Here is a 22,510-nt window from a genome sequence, read left to right as displayed (position 1 = left end):
CTGGTGAAGAAAACCTCCCTCCTGAAAATATAGCAAACTCAACTTTCACCATCCTTAATTCATTTCATCTTCAAAGTATCGCTCCAAAATTTTGATCCTTTCTATAGAAATTTCATGATCTTGATGTGGAGGGATGCGTTTTGGATTCTCCAAAAGCCATTAATGGAGTAATACCTAGTTAAAATATATATATATATATATATATATATATGTGTGTGTGTGTGTGTGTGTGTGTGTGATGAAATGTGTGTTTTACTAGAAAGGGGAACTAAGGAAAATAGAAAATGGAAATACTTGCTTAGGATCTAAGGAATGAGCCAAGCAATGTAGTGGTGTACAATTTTTAGTCCATTGATCAATGAGTATATCATACACCACATTAAAATATAAGCTATACTCATTTGCTTCCAAGCCTTCATGCCGATATATTACTTCCTTTACCTTCTCTATCATTGAATCCCACATTTCATACACAAGATGAAGACAAGGTTTATATGTGTCAGCTTCTCATAGGATATCATAAATATGTGTTGTGAATTCAATGATATAATCAACAACATCCCACCAATGATCACTTAGAATCAAATCTTTCACTTTTTGAGCTTTTCCAACATCATCCTTCCTATAAGAAGTCCATTGGTCACTAATAGCCATGGCTTGGATGCATCTTTTTATCAACTTCAACCTTTTCAGCATAACAATAACCAAAGCAAATCTAGTATCAGCAACTTGGAGCTGTTTTAATGGACAAAATTCATTAAACATTGCTAACCTCATTGAATGGTTTATGAAAAAAACATGTATGAAGGATGGATCATCAGCAATACGTGTAATTCAATTACATTCCTCATATGTAACTTCATTCTTTTCAGAGTTTTTTACTACACAAATATTCTTCAAAGCAAGATTGAGAGTGTGGACAACACATGGTGTCCAAAATATTTTGGGAAAATCACCTTCAATAAGAGCTTTAGCAGCCTTTATCACATTAGCATTATCAGTGATGATTTGGACAACTTTTTCATGTCCAATCTTTTTTATAGCATCCTTCAACACCTCAGCAATAATATGTTTGTCTTTGAACTCACCTAACCCATCAATTTCCTTTATAAACACTGGACCTCCATCTGATGCAACCATAATATTAATAAGAGGCCTCCTTTGTGGATCTGACCCTCCATCAAAAACTCAAAAACTATACTTACACCATTTGCAAGCCAAGAGTCCTTAATTGGTTTCAAAGGTCTTTCAACATTAGCCCTTTCTTTTTGCAGAAGCGTTGCTCTCAAGGCATTGTATCTATGAGGAACATAACCCGGAATGTTATGGGTAGCAGCATATGCATAGAATTACGATAATTTGGGTTCCTTGCAAAGTGAAACAAAAGCCCACTGGTATAAAACATCATAGTAATTCTACTGTCCAGTTTAGTTCTAGCACTATTCTAGAATGCTCTCTCCAAGGGAGAATTCGCAATCACCTTCCTCCTCTAACCATCAACCACTGAATCTGTACTACCACTCCCTTCCTGTCTCTGGAATGAAGGAATCAGCCCATGGAAAGGTGGGGGTAAGGGAATTCAACTTCTGCGTTCTCGCTTTAACTTATCATTTTTAACCTAATCATGCACTCTCTACATTTCCAATCTATGGCTCGATGTCACAGTCTTACATGCTTTAAAACCTTTACCACTAATTTGTGATAAATGAGCATTAACCCTAGAATAGGATCCCACAAAAATTCCATCACAATAGTTGCGCTTAAAATGTGTGTTTCCACCTAATTTAGAAGTAGAACTAGGAGATTTTTCCAATTTAGTTACATACTATCAAAGAGGACCATTTGATGAAGGTTTTATGCTAGTAGCTTCATCCATTGAAAATTTAATAATTTCAATTTAAGTTTTTTAACCTACAAATAAATTGACAAATATATAATAACTATATAAGAAATTAAGTGATCAACTCAAGTCTTAATATTACAGCTTATATAAAAAATTAAAAAAAAATTAAAAAAAAAATCAAATAATAGATACAAATTGAGGGACAAATATGGCTCGCTCTGTTTGTTTCAACATTAACATTTTCTGGAAAATTATTCATTTTTCAGAGGGCATTTTCTGGAAAACTATCTCATTTTCCGGTGTTTGGTAATAACCTTGAAAATGAGCTTGAGAATGTTTTCTGTTATTTGGTATCTACAGTTTTTATAACATTTCTTGTATAATTTAAAACATGTATAACATAAGTATTGTGTAAACCCACATAATGTAATCAATATAAATAAAAAATAAATAAATAAATAAACCAAGAATGAATTTGGTTTTCAAACTAAAATTTTGACAATGGATACAATTGAAATTAGCTATCCAATTTTCATGATCTCAAATACTCATCTTGCTCATGTATATGAACAGTAACGTACATAATAAATTTAAACCATACTTCTCATAATTCAAAATAACTAATATAACCTTAAGTTCCATTTTAAATAGTTCAAAATGCCACATATGCCAGATAGTTTTACTGGCAAACTAATCCAGTACAAATAGTTTGATAAATATACAAAAAATTGTTATAGAATGGTTGACCGATCTGTGAGGAGAAGAAAAAAATAAAAACCTTATTAAAGAACGGTGTTATAGAGGGGAGAAGAAAGGGGGAGAAAAAGAGAAGAGAGAGAAATAGAGAGAGAAATATATGAGAAGAGAAGAGGCCAAAGGGGGTGATAGTGAGGGTATGAGAAGAGAGAAAAAATAAAAGGAGGAGAAGAAGTGAGAGTGTTTATTATGAGAAATGTTGAATAAGCGAAAGAAAATATTTTTTTCTAGGTTAGAAGAAGATAATATTTATAGAAGTTATTCATTGTGTGAGAGAGAGAGAGATTGTTTTCCAAAAATTTTTTTTGGAAAACAACCTATAGAAAATAAGCCTCATTTTTATAAGAGTTTTCCATTGACTAAAGATAGTTTTCCATTGACCAATATTTTTTTACACTACCAAACGCTGGAAAATGTGGAAAACTATTTTATAGAAGGTTTTCTAGTGAAACAAACAAAGCAAGAATGAGCAATAGAGCATGTGAGAGTATAATCGATATTGGAGGGTGAGAATGAAAGCAAAATACCTGAGTGAGCTGGGGACTTGGGTCAGTGTCAGTGAGCTTAAGACTAAGATGGAGATCGAGAGATGGAGAAATTGAGACCGAGAGAAGGAGAGATTGAGATTGAGAGAGCTTGGGTAGTGAGGCAAAGGAGAGGTTCTGAGTGAGTGGTCATGGGTTAAGGAGTGAGAGAGGGGAGACGGAGAGTGAGAAAACGAGAGAGGCAGAGAGGAATTGAAAGGGATTAGGGTTTTTGTTTGTTTAAAGTTGCTTCAAAGTTCAAAACAGTGAGTTTTGCTTTTGTATAATTTTTTATTATTATTTTTACTAGAATTTTGGCCTGAGTCAAAGTCAATTTTGGCCTAATTCGGTCCGTTTTGGCTGATTCGATTCGATTTGGCGCCGAATCAAAGCGAGTCAGCTCGAATCTGCAAATGAAAAAAAAAAAAACCAACGCAACACAAACGCATGGTCAGTGGCATCGACCACCGCACTCCACGTCAATGCGCATCGGGTGTGGGTGCGATGTCCAACACTCCTCAATATATTTACATTTTCCTTTTCTTGACCTCATATTAGCTACCTAATTAATTTAGGCTTCAAACACATTCTAATGAGATCTCTGAGTTTAGATGAGGTGGTTATTGGCAAATTTCTTGGTGTAATTTTTCTAACGAAGACGATTGTGAATGGTTTTAGTTTTGGAGTAGATGGTTTGAGCATGGAATATTATCTGCTCAGGTGCCCATCAGCTGAACTAATTGTGAAGACGGCAGTTATCCAAGCTTTGGAAGCTGATCCTAAGCTAGCAGCCAGCCTTGTTAGAATGCATTTCCATGATTGTTTCATATAGGTACTCTCTCTCTCTTTCTCTCGTATGACTGTCTTTAAAGGCTTGGTTATTTTCTTTGTTGATGAAAAGATTTGGTTATACTTTCTTGGTCTTAGAATTTCCTGTTTTGTTGGTTAAGTAGGGATGTGACAGGTCGGTTCTCATTGATTCAACAAAGCAAAATATAGCAGAGAAAGACTCCCTCGGAAATTTGAGTTTGCGGGGATTTGAAGTTATTGATAAAGCAAAAGAGCAGCTTGAAAATGTATGCCCAGGCGTAGTCTCATGTGCTGATATTCTTGCAATGGCTACCAGAGCAGTATTTTGGGTAACCAAATATTAATTTAAAGTGAATTATTTTTCACTTTTTTTTTTTTTTTTTTGGTGTCATTTTCATTATAATGATTGAGATCAATTTGTAATGGTGTTATTGATTTTAAAGGCCGGGGGTCCTCTTTATGACATACCTAATGGAAGAATGGATGGTAAGAGGTCTAAAATAGAAAACATAATCAACCTTCCTGCACCCTTCTTCAACGCCTCTCAGCTCATTAACATGTTTGGGCAGCTTGGTTTTAGTGCCCAAGAAATGGTGGCTCTTTCGGGTAAATATGTTACAAGTTTTCAAAATGATTGATTCTATATGATTATGTTACAAATTTCGTGTCACTCGCACCAAGATTAGTGTAATTAATATTAGGAACATGTTACAACTTACAAGTTTCTTGTTCCTCCAGAAAATATATATATATATATATATATATCCACCAAGTGTAACTTAAACCCATCCCTCTCTCTCTCTCTATATATATATATATTGTGCAAACTCATTTGAAATGTGCATGCTATCAAAATTTTGTGATCTTGGTATGCAGGGGCACATACACTGGGAATGGCAAGGTGCGCATCATATAAGAAACGATTGATGCATGGCACTGATCCAGATTTAGATTCAGGCTTTGCAAAGACATTGTTCAAAACATGCAGTGGTGGTGATACTGCAGAGCAACCCTTCGACCCAACAAGAAATACTTTCGATAATCTTTACTATAATGCATTGCAAAGGAAAGCCGGGGTGCTTTCTACAGATCAAACACTGTATGCATCTGCAGAAACTAAAAGATATGTGAATGGCTATGCATTCAACCAAGCCGGGTTCTTCTTTGATTTCCAACAGGCAATGGTGAAAATTGAGTAAGCTTGATGTTAAAGAAGGTTCAAAAGGCGAAGTAAGACGAAATTGCCATAAAATTAATTGATGTTAAAGCTTTCTATCAACTAATTAGTTAGTCCCATTAAAAAAAAAAAAAAATCTAAGTTAAGTAAGGTGTTGTAAGACTGGAAATTTCTGTTTCTTAACAGATAAATGCGTGATAAAGGTCCTTAACTTAGTTTAATTTGTGTTTCTTTAGATTGTAATTAACTATCAATTAATTGCTCATCCTTGGCACCTCATGTTTTACTGTTATAGTTTACTGGAATTTTGACCCGTACCCCAACAAAACTAAAGCAAAGATGAAAGACGAAACTTGGTACGTACCACTATCCGCTACCACTGGCACTTGTGGAGTTGGAAGTATGATCTTCCTCCACAGACATATAAATGATACCACCACCATTTTTATAAATGAAATTTGTAAAGTTGTAATTTACAACTATGTGTTTTGTTGGCTTTTATTCCGTACCAAATTTGATTGTAATTTTATTCAATCTTTTATAACCTGTATTTATTGTGGGATTTAATTGTAAGGGTCGTGTGATAAAGAGAGAGAGTGTGAAGACACAAGCAATTAAAGACAAAAGAGTTTTCGTGAGTAGCTCGCAACTAAGCATCCTGCGAAATAATGCATGTACCCTGCACATGACTGGAATGCGAAGAGTCAGGACAGATGGAGACAGTTGTGTTTCGCGAGTAAGGCCTTCCCGCGAGACACTCACGAAACATTCTGTTTTGCCAGACTGTGCTATCTAATACACACTTTCTGTACCCACACAATATATACCCATCTTACCCACAAAAGTTGAGGAGTACTTCAGAGAGAAAACCCTAGTCACAAACCTTGAGAGTTAAAGATTGTTATACCCATAATCCTCTACACAATTGCTTGTGGATTTTCCTCAACTCCTACCTCTCCATTTCCATATCATTGAGAGGTTGATAGTCCAAAAACTTACCACACCCTTTCAGAGTGTCAAGTGGGGTTTTGGTGCTGCTAGGAAGCATTGGAAGAAGCCAAGGATGGCAGATGCAACATGGTACCTGTTGCGAGATCTGGAAAGCTAGACAAGACACGGTTCCGAGAAGCCTTGTTAGAGTAGGAGCTTGGAGAGAGTACATCGAGTAGATTAGGCTTGGAGGGTCTCTTGTTAACCCATATATCCCAACTGATTGTCTAATGAATCGATTACTGCTTGGAGAGCGACGGAGAGGTTTTTCGCCGAGTTCTTCGATTTCCTCTTCGATAACACATCGACATGTTATCTTGTGTTTGCATTCTTCTTCCCTACTCTTTTACCTTTCATTTTACTGCTGTGTAATGTTTATGGGTTAGAGTAGCTTGTTTGTTTATCCGTTCGCATTTATTCTATTCCGCATTTAGTATTAAGTTAGAGTAAAATCAATCAAGCCGTAACTTTAATTTGGGGGTCTAAATAGCTCTTGTGTTTTCACACATTTTCTAGCATTCAAGATTACATACACATATTAATCGTAATGTTGAATTGATTACTTCAATACCATAATTTCATCTAACAATCAATTTCTTGATTTATTTCAATACCATGATTTTATCTAATAATCAATGTCTTGGTGAATAGCAAAGCAAAAGTAGTTTCTTAGAAGAACTAAGCTAAATATATCCAAACATTTTAAAGCCAAAGAATACTTTTTCTTTTTTTTTTTGAAAACAAACTCAAACTTCATTCATTCATGAATAGAAAGAGAATTCAAATATAGTGCCTCCAATGCTAGAGGAGGTGACTCTTACAACCATACAATATCCTCATCTACCTGCCTAGCATAACGGGCCAAAGAGTGTGCAACTGAATTCGCATTCCGGCGAACATAGTTTATCTCACCATGCCCCAGTCCCCTTAACAACCACTGAATATCCTTATAAACATTACCTAGGCGAGACATATTACATTGTGGCGAGTGGATGGCCTTCATTACTGTTGTGCTATCACTTGCAATCACCAAGTCAGAGAAACCAGCTTCAATTGCAAACTCTAAAGCTTTCCTGCTCGCCAATACCTCCGCCTCCTCGCTGTCTGTTATTGTAGGACCCTTAGACAAAAGCGCTACCATGACCTGACCTTTATCATTCCAGTTCACCAACCTAAATCTGAAGGCTGCCATATCTGCAAAGACTGCGCCATTAGAGTTGAGCTTGTAAATCAAACCATTAGAGGCCTATCACGAATTCATCAACCCAATCGTCATTGGCTCTGGAACTGCCAAGTGGGATTATGCTGCATTAACTTCTTCAATGTAGTCCCTAGCTCTTGCATTAAGCCGAGAAGGTTCCTTTAAATTACTACCATGCAAGAGGAATTTCGTTGATTCCATATCAGCCAACATTGGACCCAGAAAAATTCAAGATCATCCACAGAGAGCTTGTGCATCGAGTCCGCAAATAGCTGCATAATGTCATGTTGGCCACTCAAGCTTTTTTGTAATTGGATTGAACACCCAGCCCAACACATCTTGAGCCATTCCACACTCCCACAGTGCATGAATCACAGACTCCGAATGCCTCAGACGTATAGGACAGCTATCATCCTCGATAATTCTACACCAAGCCAAATTTGCACGAGTTGGCAATATATTCTGACAAGCTCGCCATCCGAAGACCTTTATTTTTTTTGGCACCTATAGCTTCCATATCTTATCCCAGACGTGGCTATTTGACACTGAAGTTGAGCTCTCACCCTTACAGCCCGCTTCCTTCAATAGTAATCTTGTAATATGGTAACCTGACTTCACAGAGTACCTTCCGTTCTTATTATGCAGCCACAACAACACATCTGAAACATACCTGTGACTTTGTGGAATTCTCAAAATGGCATCTACATCAAACCTGTGGAAAACCGTGGCTACCAACTCCTTATCCCACCGGTAATTACTCCAATCAATTAAGTCCGAGACTCTTCATTCCCACTCCACTTCATTTAATGGTATAAGCACCTTATTTGAAGGATGGTTTGGAATCCACTTATTGTGTATCACCCGTATGGAAGAACCATTTCCCACTCTCCAACAATATCCCTTCTTTAGAATTTGTTGACCTGGAATTAAGCTTTTCTAGACATACGAGCTGTTTGGGTTGTCAAATGCTTCCAGAATGCTACATCTTGGGAAGTACTTTGCTTTAAAGCACTTGTAGAGAAGTGATCCTTGGTCCTGCAATAATCTCCATCCTTGTTTAGCCAACATGGCCAGAATGAAACTCCTTATATCCCTAAAACCCATCCCTCCTTCCTTCTTGGGCAAAATCAAAGAATCCCAGCTCTTCCAATGAATCTTCTTTTTGTCTCCACATCCCACCAAAACCTGGCACACATAGTGTAAGGTTGAATTTAATCAACCATCTTGTTGGTTTTATTTCGTACCAAATATGTTTATAATTCAGCATTTAGAAACCCTGTATTTAGGTGGGAATCATGTAAGGGTAGTGTGTGAGAGAGTGTGAAGAAAAAGCTCAAGAGTGTGCACTCAACAGGGCCTTGCGACTAGATCTCACGACTGGCTCGCGGCTGGCAAGTCGCCAAAGCTGGCACACGTGTGAAGCATGCAAAAGAGCTGAAGAGTCACGCCAACTGGAGCACTATAGGACAAAACTTCTAGTCTGGCCAGGTAGTTAGCTCACGACTCAAACTTGCGACTCAGTCAAGTCGTGAGGTCAATGTTAGGACATATGTGGTTCACATGTTAAGAACATATATCATGATTTTATATTATTGGCTAATCCTTTGACAAAATGGACTTTACTTGTATTTGGGTAGATCTAGGATGAGGTTTAATACTACAAGAAACAAGGTTTCAAGATCAAGTGTTGAAGTCATCAAGTCTGTCCAAGAAACAAGTGAAGAAGTGCTGAGTTTTTAAAGCTTGATAGCTTCTCGACACCTCTCGACAGCTAGGCTATCTATCGAGCATCTTAAGGTGTTTCTTATCGCAATCTCGACACCTTCTCCATAGCTGGTCGATTGATCGAGAAATCTTCTGTCTCCTCGATAGCTTCTCGACACTTGGTGGATCGATCGAGATGTTCCTCGACACCTACTCGACACCTAATCTGTCGAGCTTTACGAATTTAGTTTTTTAGATTTGATTTATGCTCATGCTTATGTATTTGTTTAGGGTTTCTTTTCTCACAACCCTAGACCTATATAAGGCTTATTTTAGAGGCCATCACATAAGAGAATATAAGAGAACATATGCAAAAGGTGACCGAGACCTTATTCTTTCTGAAAAAAGCTACTGCATCTTTACGCCTTAGGGTTTTGTAACCAAGTGCTTCTTGATTTTCATTGTTGATGAAGTGAAGAACTTTGTAGCCAACATTCTTCTTCCTCAAGTTAGTGAGTGAGTCATGTACTGGGACTCATGCAAAGGAGTTAGTCACATACTGAGATTCGTGCATCAAAGGGTGGTTTTCATATATTGAAAAGTTCAAAGGTTCTGAAGCGGTAGAAGGTTTTTGCTGTAAGTTTATCTACAGGGATTGTAGAGTCTAGGGACAAAGGTTTTGTACTAGATCTGAAACTTCTCTTTTCTATAGTGAATTGCTTTTCGGGAAGGTTTCCCCCCAAGTTTTTTACTGTGAAACTAGTTTGTTTCATTAGTTTTCCTAGGTTATCATATCTTGTCTTATTTATTTTTCCACTGCATGATTTTGACATGATATTGATTTTTGTTTGTTTTAACAAATTTTATTCATAATAAATCTAATTAGCAACTTGAGTTTAAAACTTGTTAATTCTATCAACCGGAGTCTAAATTTCCCAATAAGTGGTATCAGAGCAGGTACACTCTGATTGGATTAATTTCCTAAGTGTGATCCTTGACCCCTGTTGTCATGGATTATGGACAATCTCTTTTGATTCCTCCTTTATTTTGATGGCACTAATTATATGTACTAGAAAGTTCGTAGAAAGTCTTTTTGCAGGCTCTAGGTGAACAGGTATGGCAAGCTGTTGAAGTTGGCTGGATTAAGCCAAAGGAAGCGCCGGTGGATTAGGATGATGCAACAATCATAGCGGTAAATTTCAATAGTAGGGCCTTGAATGCTTTATTTTGTAGGGTGACCAATGAAGAATTCAAGAAAATATCATCCACAGAAGTTGCCAAGGAAGCATGGACCATTCTTGAGACCACTTATGAAGGTACCAAGGCAGTAAAGACTGTGAAGCTTCAAAGACTCACTAGTAATTTTGAAGAAATAAGGATGGAAGAGGATGAGAGCTTTGATGAGTTCTATGCTAAACTTAAGGATATTGTGAATTCTGCTTCAACCTTGGAGAATGTATTGCAGAATCCAAAATTTTTAGGAAAATCCTTAGGTCCTTACCTGAAAGATTCCATACCAAGATCACTGTCATTGAGGAAGCAAAGGACATTGATCAAATTCCTTTGACTGAGCTTGTAGGGAACCTTCAAACCTATGAGATGGGATTAGGCTCAATGGGAGAAGGTGAAAAGAGTAAAAATTTGGCTCTTAAGGATATAGAGGAAGAGATTGAGGACTTTGAAGATGAAGATGAAAGTGAAGATGAAGATGAAGATGAAGGTGAAGATGAGGATGAGGATGAGGATCTAACTTTTATAACTAATGAGATTATCGAGCTTCTTCAGTTTAGGAAAAAGGATAAGGGCAAACATCCTAGGAAATCTAAATCCTCTAGGAAGAGCAAGAATGAGAAACCCCTCATCCAATGCCATGAGTGCAAAGGTTTTGGTCATATGAGGATAGAGTGTCCAAACTACCTCATGAAGGAAAAGACCAAGGAGTCAAAAGATAAAGGGTTGGTTGCGACTTGGAGTGATACTGAGAATGACTCTTCTGATGAGTATGTGGATGAATGTCGTCACGTTATAGCCTTTGCTGCCTCAACCGATAAGGTGATTATGGAGAGTGCTTGTGACAGTGAGGATTCTTCTGATAATGAAGTATCCAAGAAGATGCCCCTTCAGGAAGCCTATGATAAGCTATGCACTGAATTCATAAAATCTGAAAAGACTTCTCATCTTTGTAGAAAAGAGTTTAATGAGGCAAAGACTGAAAAAGCTGATTTGTTAGTTAAACTAGATGAGACTACAAGGTTAGTTGAGACTCTTGTTGTGGAGAACACCTCATTAGAAGAGAAGGTCAAGAATCTTAAAGTTGAGCTTAGTCAAACTAGAACTCAAATAGAGAGGATGTCTAGTGCAAAGCTTGATGAGGTCTTGAGTGCTCAAAAACCTAGTTCTGATAAGACTGGCTTAGGATATGTTATTTCCTCCAGGCCCTCCTCTTCCATGGCTTCTTGATCAAGGATTATCTTTGTGCCCCAATCTAAGAAAGGTGATAAATGTATGAAATTCAAAACTGATTTGTCTAATTCTAAATCCTTTGTTAGACCTCATGTTTGTCACCATTGTGGTGTTTCTGGACACATTCGTCCTAATTGCTTTAAGTTGTATCCTTATAAGCAATTGACCAAACGGTCACAGGTTTTCTCTCAAGGACCTACACCTTTGTTTGGAGAGTTATTAAAAGCTTTAAGCTTTTTAACTCAATTTCAGGAGAATTCTAATTCTTCTATGTCTTTTAGTAGAAACACTAGGACACGTGCTTTTTCATCTTCATGGCCAAAGACTTGTGCTGTGTGGATGAGAAAGGAGCCTAAGACTTAATTGTCTTTTTTGTTTGTCCTCTGCTTTAATTCCTTCTATCTAAAGTAGGACTCTCTTTGCTTGATTTTTTATCTGCTTTTGGAATCATGCTTTCATGCATCTACACCTTTTTATCATGCCTTCATTCATATGCATCTTTCTTTCATGCTTTCATGTTGTTTGTCTGTTTTTGTTTGGTTGTTTAATTTTTATTTTGTTTTGTTTTCAAAATAAAAAAGAAAAAGGAAAAATTAGAAAAATACAAAAATAGTGTGTGTTTTGTGTACATTGGTACTTATGTACCTTAGATAGCCATTGAAATAAAGTTTTCTAAATTTTGTATCTCTTGTAGTTTAGATGAATATCTCTATGCACAACTAAGCAAGTGAGCTTTGTGGCTCTTATTTGTGATGAGTAAGATTAAGTTTTCTCTTGTACTTAACACTCATATCACTCTTTTTAACGGGAAGGACTAGAAAATCCTAAGAGAAAGGCATAAATAACCATCTCACCACTGTTGCATGTCAGTCATAATATGACACCTGTATGCTTCAGCATAGCAAAAGTGCAGTGTCAATGACATTTGTGTGCTTCGGCATAGTAAAATTGGAATGCCAAATATCATTAGGTATTTCTTTTCTCTCTCTTATATGCCCATGTATGATATGCTTAAAAGAAAAATATGCAAAGAAAAATCAAAAGCAAAAAGATAAAAACTGCTTTAAAAATTATTACAAGAGTGTATTTTAAGAGATGTGGGAGATGTGGGAGTTATAAGATATACCTCAAAGGTGATAGTCCCCATCAAGCAGTTATGACTGTGTGTGAGTTAAAGTGATTTTCTCATATCTCAAATTGTCATAACATGTATACCCTTATACAATCTTGCAATATTTTTCACACACAACACGCAATATTCTTTGCTATTCTTGATACATATGCAGGTACAATGTGATTTGGCTATCACAAGGTTTTACATGTGTTAATGTATGCTCACTAAACTGTCTTGACTTGTTTTTGAAAGATAAAATTTGTTAGACTTATTTAGTGTGTGTGTGTTTGAGATCTATGTGCATAACTTTTTTCTGGTTGAGAGATTTGTTTTTCACATATTTTGCATCTTTCTATTATCTTGTCATCCATAGCATCTTATTTCATTACATTCATGCATTTATATGGATTTCTTGTGCCCCTTTAATCATCCTTGATCATCTTTATGTCTCTCAGGTGAAACCTTCTAGCTTCTTGTACCCTTTGTCAATCATGACAAAAAAGTGGAGAATTTGTGGAGAATATGTGGTTTCTTTTTAAGATTCTACATGCTAGAGGGAAAAATACATGCCTCTGTAAGGGGGAGATGTGTTTCATCTTGTTAAGGGGGAGTGCTTACTTCCTTCTTCTTGTACACCAGTCTTGTGACCATTTATAGACATACATTGTACTTATCTTTTTATTTATGTTGATATATGTTCTTCTTTCACTTACCCTTTCATGTGTTGATTCTTTTCTCCCTTTAGACATATGCTTCATATTACTTGTATGCAATCTATTATTTCTGTTTCACACAAAAATGCCTTGATGAGTTTTATTTAAAGTGTTTCAGAAATACAGGTTGTACCATAAACTCTCTTCTTGCAAAGTTTTTCAAGAGTTTGTGTTAAGATAGATTTTATTGTATTCAACAAGTGAATATGAGTTGAGTGATTTATAACTTTTCTCATATATTCATTTGTTTGTTATAATTTTGTCATGGATTGTCAAAGGGGGAGATTGTTAGGATATATGTGGTTCACATGTTAAGAAAATATGTCATGATTTTATGTTATTGGCTAATCTTTTGACAAAATGCACTTTACTTGTATTTAGGTAGATCTAGGATGAGGTTTAATACTTCAAGAAACAAGGTTTCAAGATCAAGTGTTGAAGTCATCAAGTCTATCCAAGAAACAAGTGAAGAAGTGCTGAGTTTTTAAAGTTCGATAGCTTCTTGACACCTCTCGATAGCTAGGCTATCTATCGAGCCTCTTAAGGTGTTTCTTATCACAATCTCGACACCTTCTCGATAGCTAGTCGATCAATCGAGAAATCTTCTGTCTCCTCGATAGCTTCTTGACACCTGGTGAATCGATCGAGATGATCCTCGACACCTACTCGACACCTTATCTGTCGCACTTTACGAAATTTAGTTTTTCAGATCTGATTTTCGGCCCATGTTTATATATTTGTTTAGGGTTTCTTTTCTCACAACCCTAGACCTATATAAGGCTTATTTTAGAGACCGTCACATAAGAAAATATAAGGAGAACATATGCAAAAGGTGACCGAGACCTTATTCTCTCTGAAAGAAGCTACTGCGTCTTTGCACCTTAGGGTTTTGTAACCAAGTGCTTCTTGATCTTCATTGTTGATGAAGTGAAGAACTTTGCAGCCAACATTCTTCTTCCTCAAGTTAGTGAGTGAGTCACGTACTGGGATTCGTACAAAGGAGTTAGTCACGTACTGGGATTCGTGCATCAAAGGGTGGTGTTCATATATTGAAGAGTTCAAAGGTTCTGAAGCGGTAGAAGATTTCTGCTGTAAGTTCATCTATGGGGATTGTAAAGTCTAGGGACAAAAGTTTTGTACTAGATTTGAAACTTCTCTTTTCTATAGTGGATTGCTTCTCGGGAAGGTTTCCCTCCAGGTTTTTTACTATGAAACTAGTTTGTTTCATTGGTTTTCCTGGGTTATCATATCTTGTCTTATTTATTTTTCCGCTGCATGATTTTGACATGATATTGATGTTTGTTTGTTTTAACAAGTTTTATTCATAATAAATTTGATTAACTACTTGGGTTTAAAACTTATTAATTCTATCAACCGGGGTCTAAATTTCCCAACAGTCAAGTCGCCAGACCACTCTGTTTAGGAAAAACTGACCTTTAGCATTCCAAACACACATCAGTATAAATACCCCTTATACCCACGTATTGTATATAGCTTCTAGAGAGAATTTTGAGAGAGAAACCCTAGAGAAAAACAAGATTGACTCATCCACAATCTTCATTCTTTGATTCTCCAAATTCCTCTACTTTTACCCTCTCCATTGTTACATCCTTGAGAGGTACATTAGCCAAAAACCTTTTCTCCCATACTCATATCTATGAGGAGGCTATTTGGTACTTGGGAAGTAGTTAGGAAGGGACCAAATGATATTGGTTGATGCTACGGTCTATAGCGGGATCCAATAAACTAGAGAAGACAAAGGTTCGGTGTAACCTCGTTGGAGCAAGAAGCTTGGAGGGTTTAGGTACACTGGGTAGATTATGCTTGGAGGGTCTTTTGTTGTTCACGTATCCTAACTTCATTCTCTAGTGGATTATTGGTCGCTTGGAGGGCGACGGAGAGGTTTTACGCCAAGGAATTTGGTTTCCTTTTCAATAACACATCGCTATATTGTCTTTGTGTTTGCATCTCTCTTCTTTTAATCTTTGCCATTTAATTTATGTTGTGGTTGTGATTTTATTTGGTTTAGATTGTTTTATCAATTCTGGTTTAGCTTATTTTCATATTTCGCACATACATTGTTTGATAATAAGCTTGAATTGGTAATTTGTAATTTGGGGGTCTAAACGTTTAAGGTGTTTTACATACTATTTGAACATTCACATAGCATTAAGCTCATTACAAAGCTTCATTGACAATTGGAATACTCTCATTGTGTATGTGGGAATTGATTGAGCCACTACCTTTATCAATACCTCATTCCCAGCTCTAGATAGCAATCTCCCTTTCCACCCCTGTATTTTTTTTCCAAACCCTTTCCTTAAGAAAAGAAAAGGCTTGATATTTGGACTTGCCAATCAGCATGGGCAAACCCAGGTAAGATTGAAATTTGTCCACTTCTTGGACTCCCAAAGAATTTTTTATCCAATCCCATTGTGCACCTATAGTATTGCCACTAAAGAAAATAGAGGATTTCTTCAGATTGATATGTTGCCCAGAAACCGTGGCATACAATTAGAGGATGTCAATGATGGCCTGTACTTCATCTTGCTTTGCTTGGAAAAACAAGAGTGATTTATCTACATATAGTATATTTGATATGCTAGGTGCTACAAAAACAGATAAATGGATAGAGGGTATCCTTGATAGCATAGTTTTAAAAACCAGACCAGCCGGTTCAACCGGTTCAATCGGGAACCAGCCTCCAATCCGATCCAGTTATGACTAAAAACCAAAAATCATCCAAAAACCAAAAATAACTGGAAACCTGCTGGTTCAATTGTAAAAACTGAAAACTAGTATGGTTGAACTAGTTATTGGCCGGTTTGCTTAAAAAACCAAAATGCAGCAATTTTGACTAGATAGTAAAGATCTGAAAAACAAAGCAATCAACCATGACCATCCTTTGCCACTGAAAAAAAAAAAAAATGTAGTTGAGGAGAGGAGGGATTCTTCAATGGGGGCACCATTTGACTATCTGAGCACACACAAGAATGTCAACCAAGACAACTTAAACAAGTCTAAAAGAAAAGAGAAGAAGCAGATCTAAGTTGAGAGAGAATGGAGAAATAAACTTTAATAAAAGAAGTGGGGATGACCCAAAGGTATCTAGTGAAAATAACAAGGAGAGAAACAAGTGGGGTAGGTTGGAAAGTGGGGTAGGGATACTAAATGGTTAATTATTAGAGTTTTTTTCTTTTTCTTTTTTTCTTTTTTCAATGCTGTCTTGTAGTGTATGTAGTGTCGTTCTTTTGGAGGGTGTGTTTCTTGCTTTTGGGCTTTTGGCAACCTTTGGGCTATTAGCCTATTTCAATGGAGGAAAAGAGCTAAGTAACATGTTACCTGCCAATTGCCAATTTTGATCATATAAATAAATAATAATAATATATAATAAATGTAGCCAAAGCATAATATATATAAAAAATGCACAATAATAATCCATATAAATTTAATAATAAATAATAGTACAATTTTTCTTTTTCTTTTTTTAAAGAATTACTAATTTATTATGAATTGTTAATTTCATACTAAATATTTTTAATACTATATAAGTTGTGGATTTGTTATTTTAATTTTCTATATATAAGATGTGATAATTAAACTCACATTTTTTTAAAATAAAAAATATATGTATTTAAAACTAAATATTCTTAGTTTTAAACTTATTACATATTTTATTATTTATACATTATAATTTAAAATTATTAATTAATTAATTATGACCTTACCGGTTCGACCATTGGTCCAACCACAGTCCAACCATAAAACCGAGAACCGCTACCTTTTTCAATTTTTTAACTGGTCCGGTTTTTAAAGCCATGCTTGATAGAGCCCTCTAGATGGCAGAATATTACGATATGCTTTCCCATTAATACAGACAGAGAAAGAGACAGTGGTGACACAACTCATAATATGATCAGTCCACACTTTAGGAAAACCTAAGTTGTTCATCATGCCTCTAAGAAAGGTCCACTTTACCCAATCATAAGTTTTGCTAACATCCAACTTCAATGCCAAAACACCATTTTTACCTTTCTTTTTGCAATGCATAGCATGAAGGGTCTCATAAGCCACAAGTACATTGTCAATGATAAGGCGACCTGGAACAAAAGCACTTTGGGTGGGAAAAATCAACTAGGGCAGAATTAGCTTCAATTTATTAGCCATAACTTTTGAAATTATTTTATAAATAACATTACTTGTTGATAAGTCTGTAACTTCATTAACATGTGTTATTTTCTCATGTATAACGCAAATATTTTTACATAAGGTAAGTCGTTACAAAACTATTTTTTTTCCATCCAATCAATTTGTAAATTGTGATTTTTTAAATCATATCGATCATAATTAAATATTCTATAAAATTTTAGATCAAGACGTTAAATAATTTAGAGATGATTATACCAATAATAGACTGTGGGTGCCTTTTCGTATTGTTGGGCCTTGACTCCTTCTGTTGTACTATGGCCCATTAGTTTAAGGTAAGAGAGTTGGGACTGGCCTTGCTGGGATTGTGCTTCAGGCCAACTTGTGCACAAGTCAAGCTCACCCAATGTAGACACATCTTGACATGAGTGTTGTGGGCTAAACGTAAGGTGTGGTCACAGCAGGAATAACTGTTACAGGTATTACAATAAGAATACACTATAGCAGAATAATTATGATAATAAAACGTATTAAGTAAAGCTAACATCGTGAATAAAGTTAACAGAGTTATGACAAAATAACACAGCGAGTGGAATAATACTACAGTAGAAAAAGGTAAATAACTTAGTAATTGCTAGCCAAACAGTGGGTAAATCATCCAATGGACATAACCAATGAAACAGCTTATTTGATAGATTATGTGCTGAGCTTTTTAGCAAAAGCGAACCTAAGAAGGGAGCCATTCTCCAAAGCAGGTAACCTCAACAAAAGGCTCCTACCATAGAAGTTACTCGCTTTAGGGAAAGGACCTAAGTGGTTTGTGCTTCGATTTACAATCTTTAGAGAGTGGGTCTATTAAGAGGGAGAGAAAATGTGGTCTATTGATGCATGCCTTTATTCCTACTGCCTTAGTTTCTCACTGGTTTTCTTTTAATCTCTCTTTCTTTTCTTTTGTCTCTCCATGTTTTCTCTTTTCACTTTTCTTTCTTTTCTACCTCCCTTTTTTGTTCTCTCATTTTTACTATTCATGGCTACCCTCTTTAATACTGTCTGCCATTGTAGGATTTACCCCTTTTGCCCCTCCCATTTTTGGCTTGTTGTGGGCATCTCTTTAGGATTGCCCACTAACCTACTGGTTGTCCAGCAATTACCTTTGCCCAGAGTGTGTTGGTTACACCACTCTTCATTTCTAGACAAAATTACTTGTCTTGTTTCTTATCTCTCTGTGTTTTTGTTTCATCTTAAGGGATAAGGATTGAACTATCTCACAACCTACCTTTATGGCATGCATCAAGTCGTTCCAGCCCACACTTACCTCTTTTAGGTGAAATGTCATCCTAGCAAGACATTCCCCCAAAGAAGCTTAGGCGAGAGCCTTAGAATAGACCCCCTTTTCTCCTCAACGCCAAACCACACCCTCTAAATACCTTGACCCATGGCCCATCTCCCATGTATTGGCTGGGTACAAGTAGGTGGTGCCTTGGTCCTTTATGCACACTCCACTTTCATCTGTGTTTGTTTCTTTCTGGCCTTCACACCATTTCTATTGCTCTTGCATTGTTTGGTTCTGTTGTGCATGCTAGTTTGTGTTTATCCTTTGTGGCGTGAAGGATGCATGGGCTTTTAGGCTGATGTTTTCTTTCTTTTATCCTGTCCTGGGTCAGGTATTGTCCAAGCGAAACCCTTTATCTCCATAGCTTGCTGAGCCCATGCTTTTGTCTCTCTCCTTTATGGCCGTGGGCCTTTTAGCCATTAATCTTGCAATACTACTTCATTGTGTTTGCCATATTTACCTCTTATCATTCTTATAGGCTTATTGGCCATCATTCCTGTCATGTCAGCTCATTTAGTTTACCACTTTATTCTTCGGGCTTCCTTGGCCCATTTACTTCTTCTTTACCTCTTTTTACTCTCATGGGTTTATTGCTTAATTCCTTGGGCTTCCACGGCCCTTTTACTATATCTTTACCTCTTATTACTCTTATGGGCTTATTGGCCATAATTCCTGCCATGTCAGCCCATTGAGTTTACCACTTTATTCATTTGGGCTTCCCCGGCCTATTTACTTCTTCTTTACCTCTCATTATTCTCATGGGCTTACCATTTCATTCATTGGGTTTTCTCGGCCCATTTACCTCTTGTTACTTTCATGGGCCTACTGGCTATCAATCCTGCCACGTCTGCCCACTGGGCTTGTTACCTTATCTCTTTACCGTTTTGCCCATCGTTTTCTTCTCTCATCTTCTGTATTGTTGGGCTTCTTTTGCTATTGGACCCTTTGTCAAAAATGGGCATCAATGTAGAGTATACTAATAGTTTTAAAATTAATAAAACATATTAAAAAATTAATCAAATTTACACATTTTAACTAATAAACGTTGCTTTACAAATATATAGAAATCAATATAAGGTAATATAACAATAATAAAAATTGAATAAAAACCTTATTTTTATAGATAACAAATACAAAAAGGATCTATAACTCTTTAACCATAAAATCTGCAATTGTCTTTTGTTTAAAAAAAAAAAAAAAAATTGTATGCATGTTTCTAATTCTCCAAATATAAAATAATAATAATAAAAATATTTTAAAAAATAATGAAGGATTACACTAATGATATTTATTTATAAATTTATAGAAACACATATCTTGAACATACTTTGATTTAACGAGCTACATATGATATGAAGAGGGTAAAATAGTAGTCGACAGGCCCGTTTAAATAAACCTGACGATGTTAGATCAGTGGTCCAGTAGTGGATGTGTCCATGATCAACAAATGAGAGGTGGACGGATCTCATTATGGACGGAGCTCATTATGGACAGATCTCTATGTGGATGGATCTCAAGGCCACGTGGCATGGTTTAAGTAACCACCAAGCAGCCCTAGATGGAAATAACTTTTGTCCTACGATTGACCTTAGTCAATAGAGTCCCAATATGAATAGAATCCTAATATGGGAAGAATCCCACAATATACACCCATCAATAATGATCTTCTCCATAAGGAAAGCCTTCCCATGCAAGAAAGGAAGGTCGATTCTACACTACTATAAAAACCCAAAAACTCTCAAAACATAAGGTACGCATAATTCACCCCAACTCTGGCACTCTAGAGTTGTAGAAAGGTTTTTAGACTTAATCTTCGGATGGTCTTTGGCTGGTTCCATACTAGTACTCTCTTAAGGTTTTCTCTATTGTTGTTTTACAGGCATTGCTACGAACGTGTGGGTATCGTGTGGCTTATTGACGATTTCTGGCATCATCAAAACATAAGGTACGCATAATTCACCCCAACTCTAGCACTCTAGAGTTGTAGAAAGGTTTTTAGACTTAATCTTCGGATGGTCTTTGGCTGGTTCCATACTAGTACTCTCTTAAGGTTTTCTCTATTGTTGTTTTACAGGCATTGCTACGAACGTGTGGGTATCGTGTGGCTTATTGACGATTTCTGGCATCATCATGATATATAAGAGTAATAAGTTGGAAAAAAAAATGATGTATGTGTTATTTAACCAATTTATTTTTTAAATCTAGGGGCCCATTAGTTAAATTTTATATTTAAAATTTTATTTATTTTTATAAAAAATAGGAAGGATGTGGCCTTCCCCCTCTCCTTCCGCCTCTAACTTTGATTTGGTTTACAATATATAATATAGAAAATATATACTTTCCTACAATTTTTTTTTCTTTTTTTTTTTTTGGTAAAAAATAGATAAATCTTGAAACTCATAAAGTCTCGCAAATAAAGATTTGAACATGAAACCAGGGTTGTCTCAACCACTTAGGCCATGGCCTCAAACCCTAAGTGGGAGAAAGTCCCAAGTATTGGTAAAAAAAAATTGCAAATATTAATCAATAAACTTTTTTTTTTAAACCCAAGTATTAATTAATAAAAGGGGAAATTGCAATTTACCCACCTGTGGTTTGACCCGTTTTAACAATGCCTACCTATGGTTTAAAAGTTGTCACTTAACCCACCTAAGGTGGGCTCCGTTAGACCCCGTTACCCACCTCTGCCCTTTCCGTTAGAAAATCTCATTTACTATATAAGCCAAAATTAGAGCACAATAAGAACCCTAAAAAAGGACTGAGCTCTCTCCCTCTCTCTACCTTCGAACCCTCAAAAATCCCCAAACCCATTTCCACTATATCAAGATCCCTAAAAAACCCCAAACCCATTTCCCTATGTACTCCAATTGCCTAAGCTTAATCCCCGAACATGTCTTCTTCAAGTTATTACTCGGGTTCCAGTCACCATTCATGCTCTGCTGACAGTTGCCGGCTACGAACTGCTCTGACCTTGAACAATTTTGGGAGAAGGTTTTATGGGTGCAGCTACTATGATGTGGTGAGTAATAGTTGGTTTTCATATTTTTTTTCCTTTTTTAGTTTTTTTTTTTTAATTTTATTTTCTATTTTTGTTGGTTTTCTGGTTTTGTTGGCTTTATGAATAACTTTAATTTGATTTTTTTTTTTTGTAAGATGATGAACCTACTTGTAAATACTTTAGGTGGTTGGATGGCAAAACATGTAAGCGTGGATCTGAAGTTACACCCATTGTCCTTGCAAGATTCAGCATGTACAAGAATCAAGCAAAAGTTGTAGAGGAAAAGGAAAAGGAGGCTATTGATAGGGAAACAGCAGCTATTGAGAGGGAAAACAAAGCCAAACAAAGGGAAGAAAAAGCTAGGGTGAGAGAGAGGATAGCTAAAGAGAAGTTACAAAAGTATAAATTTGCACTTGTTGTGTTATAGGGTTTTTTGCTATTTTTTATGTGTTTTCTAGTAGGATGGTTGAATTTGAAACAAAGGCATTGTGTCTGCCTTGAAGGCAAGTTGTTGTAGTTATTGTATAGTTTTGGGTACTACCACTTTTGACAAGTGTATTCCATGTATTTGGCACTATGTAATGTTGTTGTTTATTTGAATAGAGTATTCAATTTGTTCTTTATGTGATGTGTTCTTCTTTATGTGATGTGTTCTTTATGTAATTTGTTCTTGTTTATGTAATGCTACTTTGTTTGTGTAATGTGTTCTTTATGTAATGTGATCTTGTTATTTGAATA

General features: G+C 36.2%; 1 pseudogene; it reads left to right on the top strand.

Annotated features, from left to right (window-relative positions):
• Positions 1–3,715: 3,715 nt before the first annotated feature.
• Positions 3,716–5,193, top strand: LOC115962738 (annotated as a pseudogene).
• Positions 5,194–22,510: the final 17,317 nt, after the last annotated feature.

Source organism: Quercus lobata, chromosome 10, assembly GCF_001633185.2.
Source record: "Quercus lobata isolate SW786 chromosome 10, ValleyOak3.0 Primary Assembly, whole genome shotgun sequence".
Classification (NCBI taxonomy): domain Eukaryota; kingdom Viridiplantae; phylum Streptophyta; class Magnoliopsida; order Fagales; family Fagaceae; genus Quercus; species Quercus lobata.
This window is presented reverse-complemented; position numbering and strand designations above follow the sequence as displayed.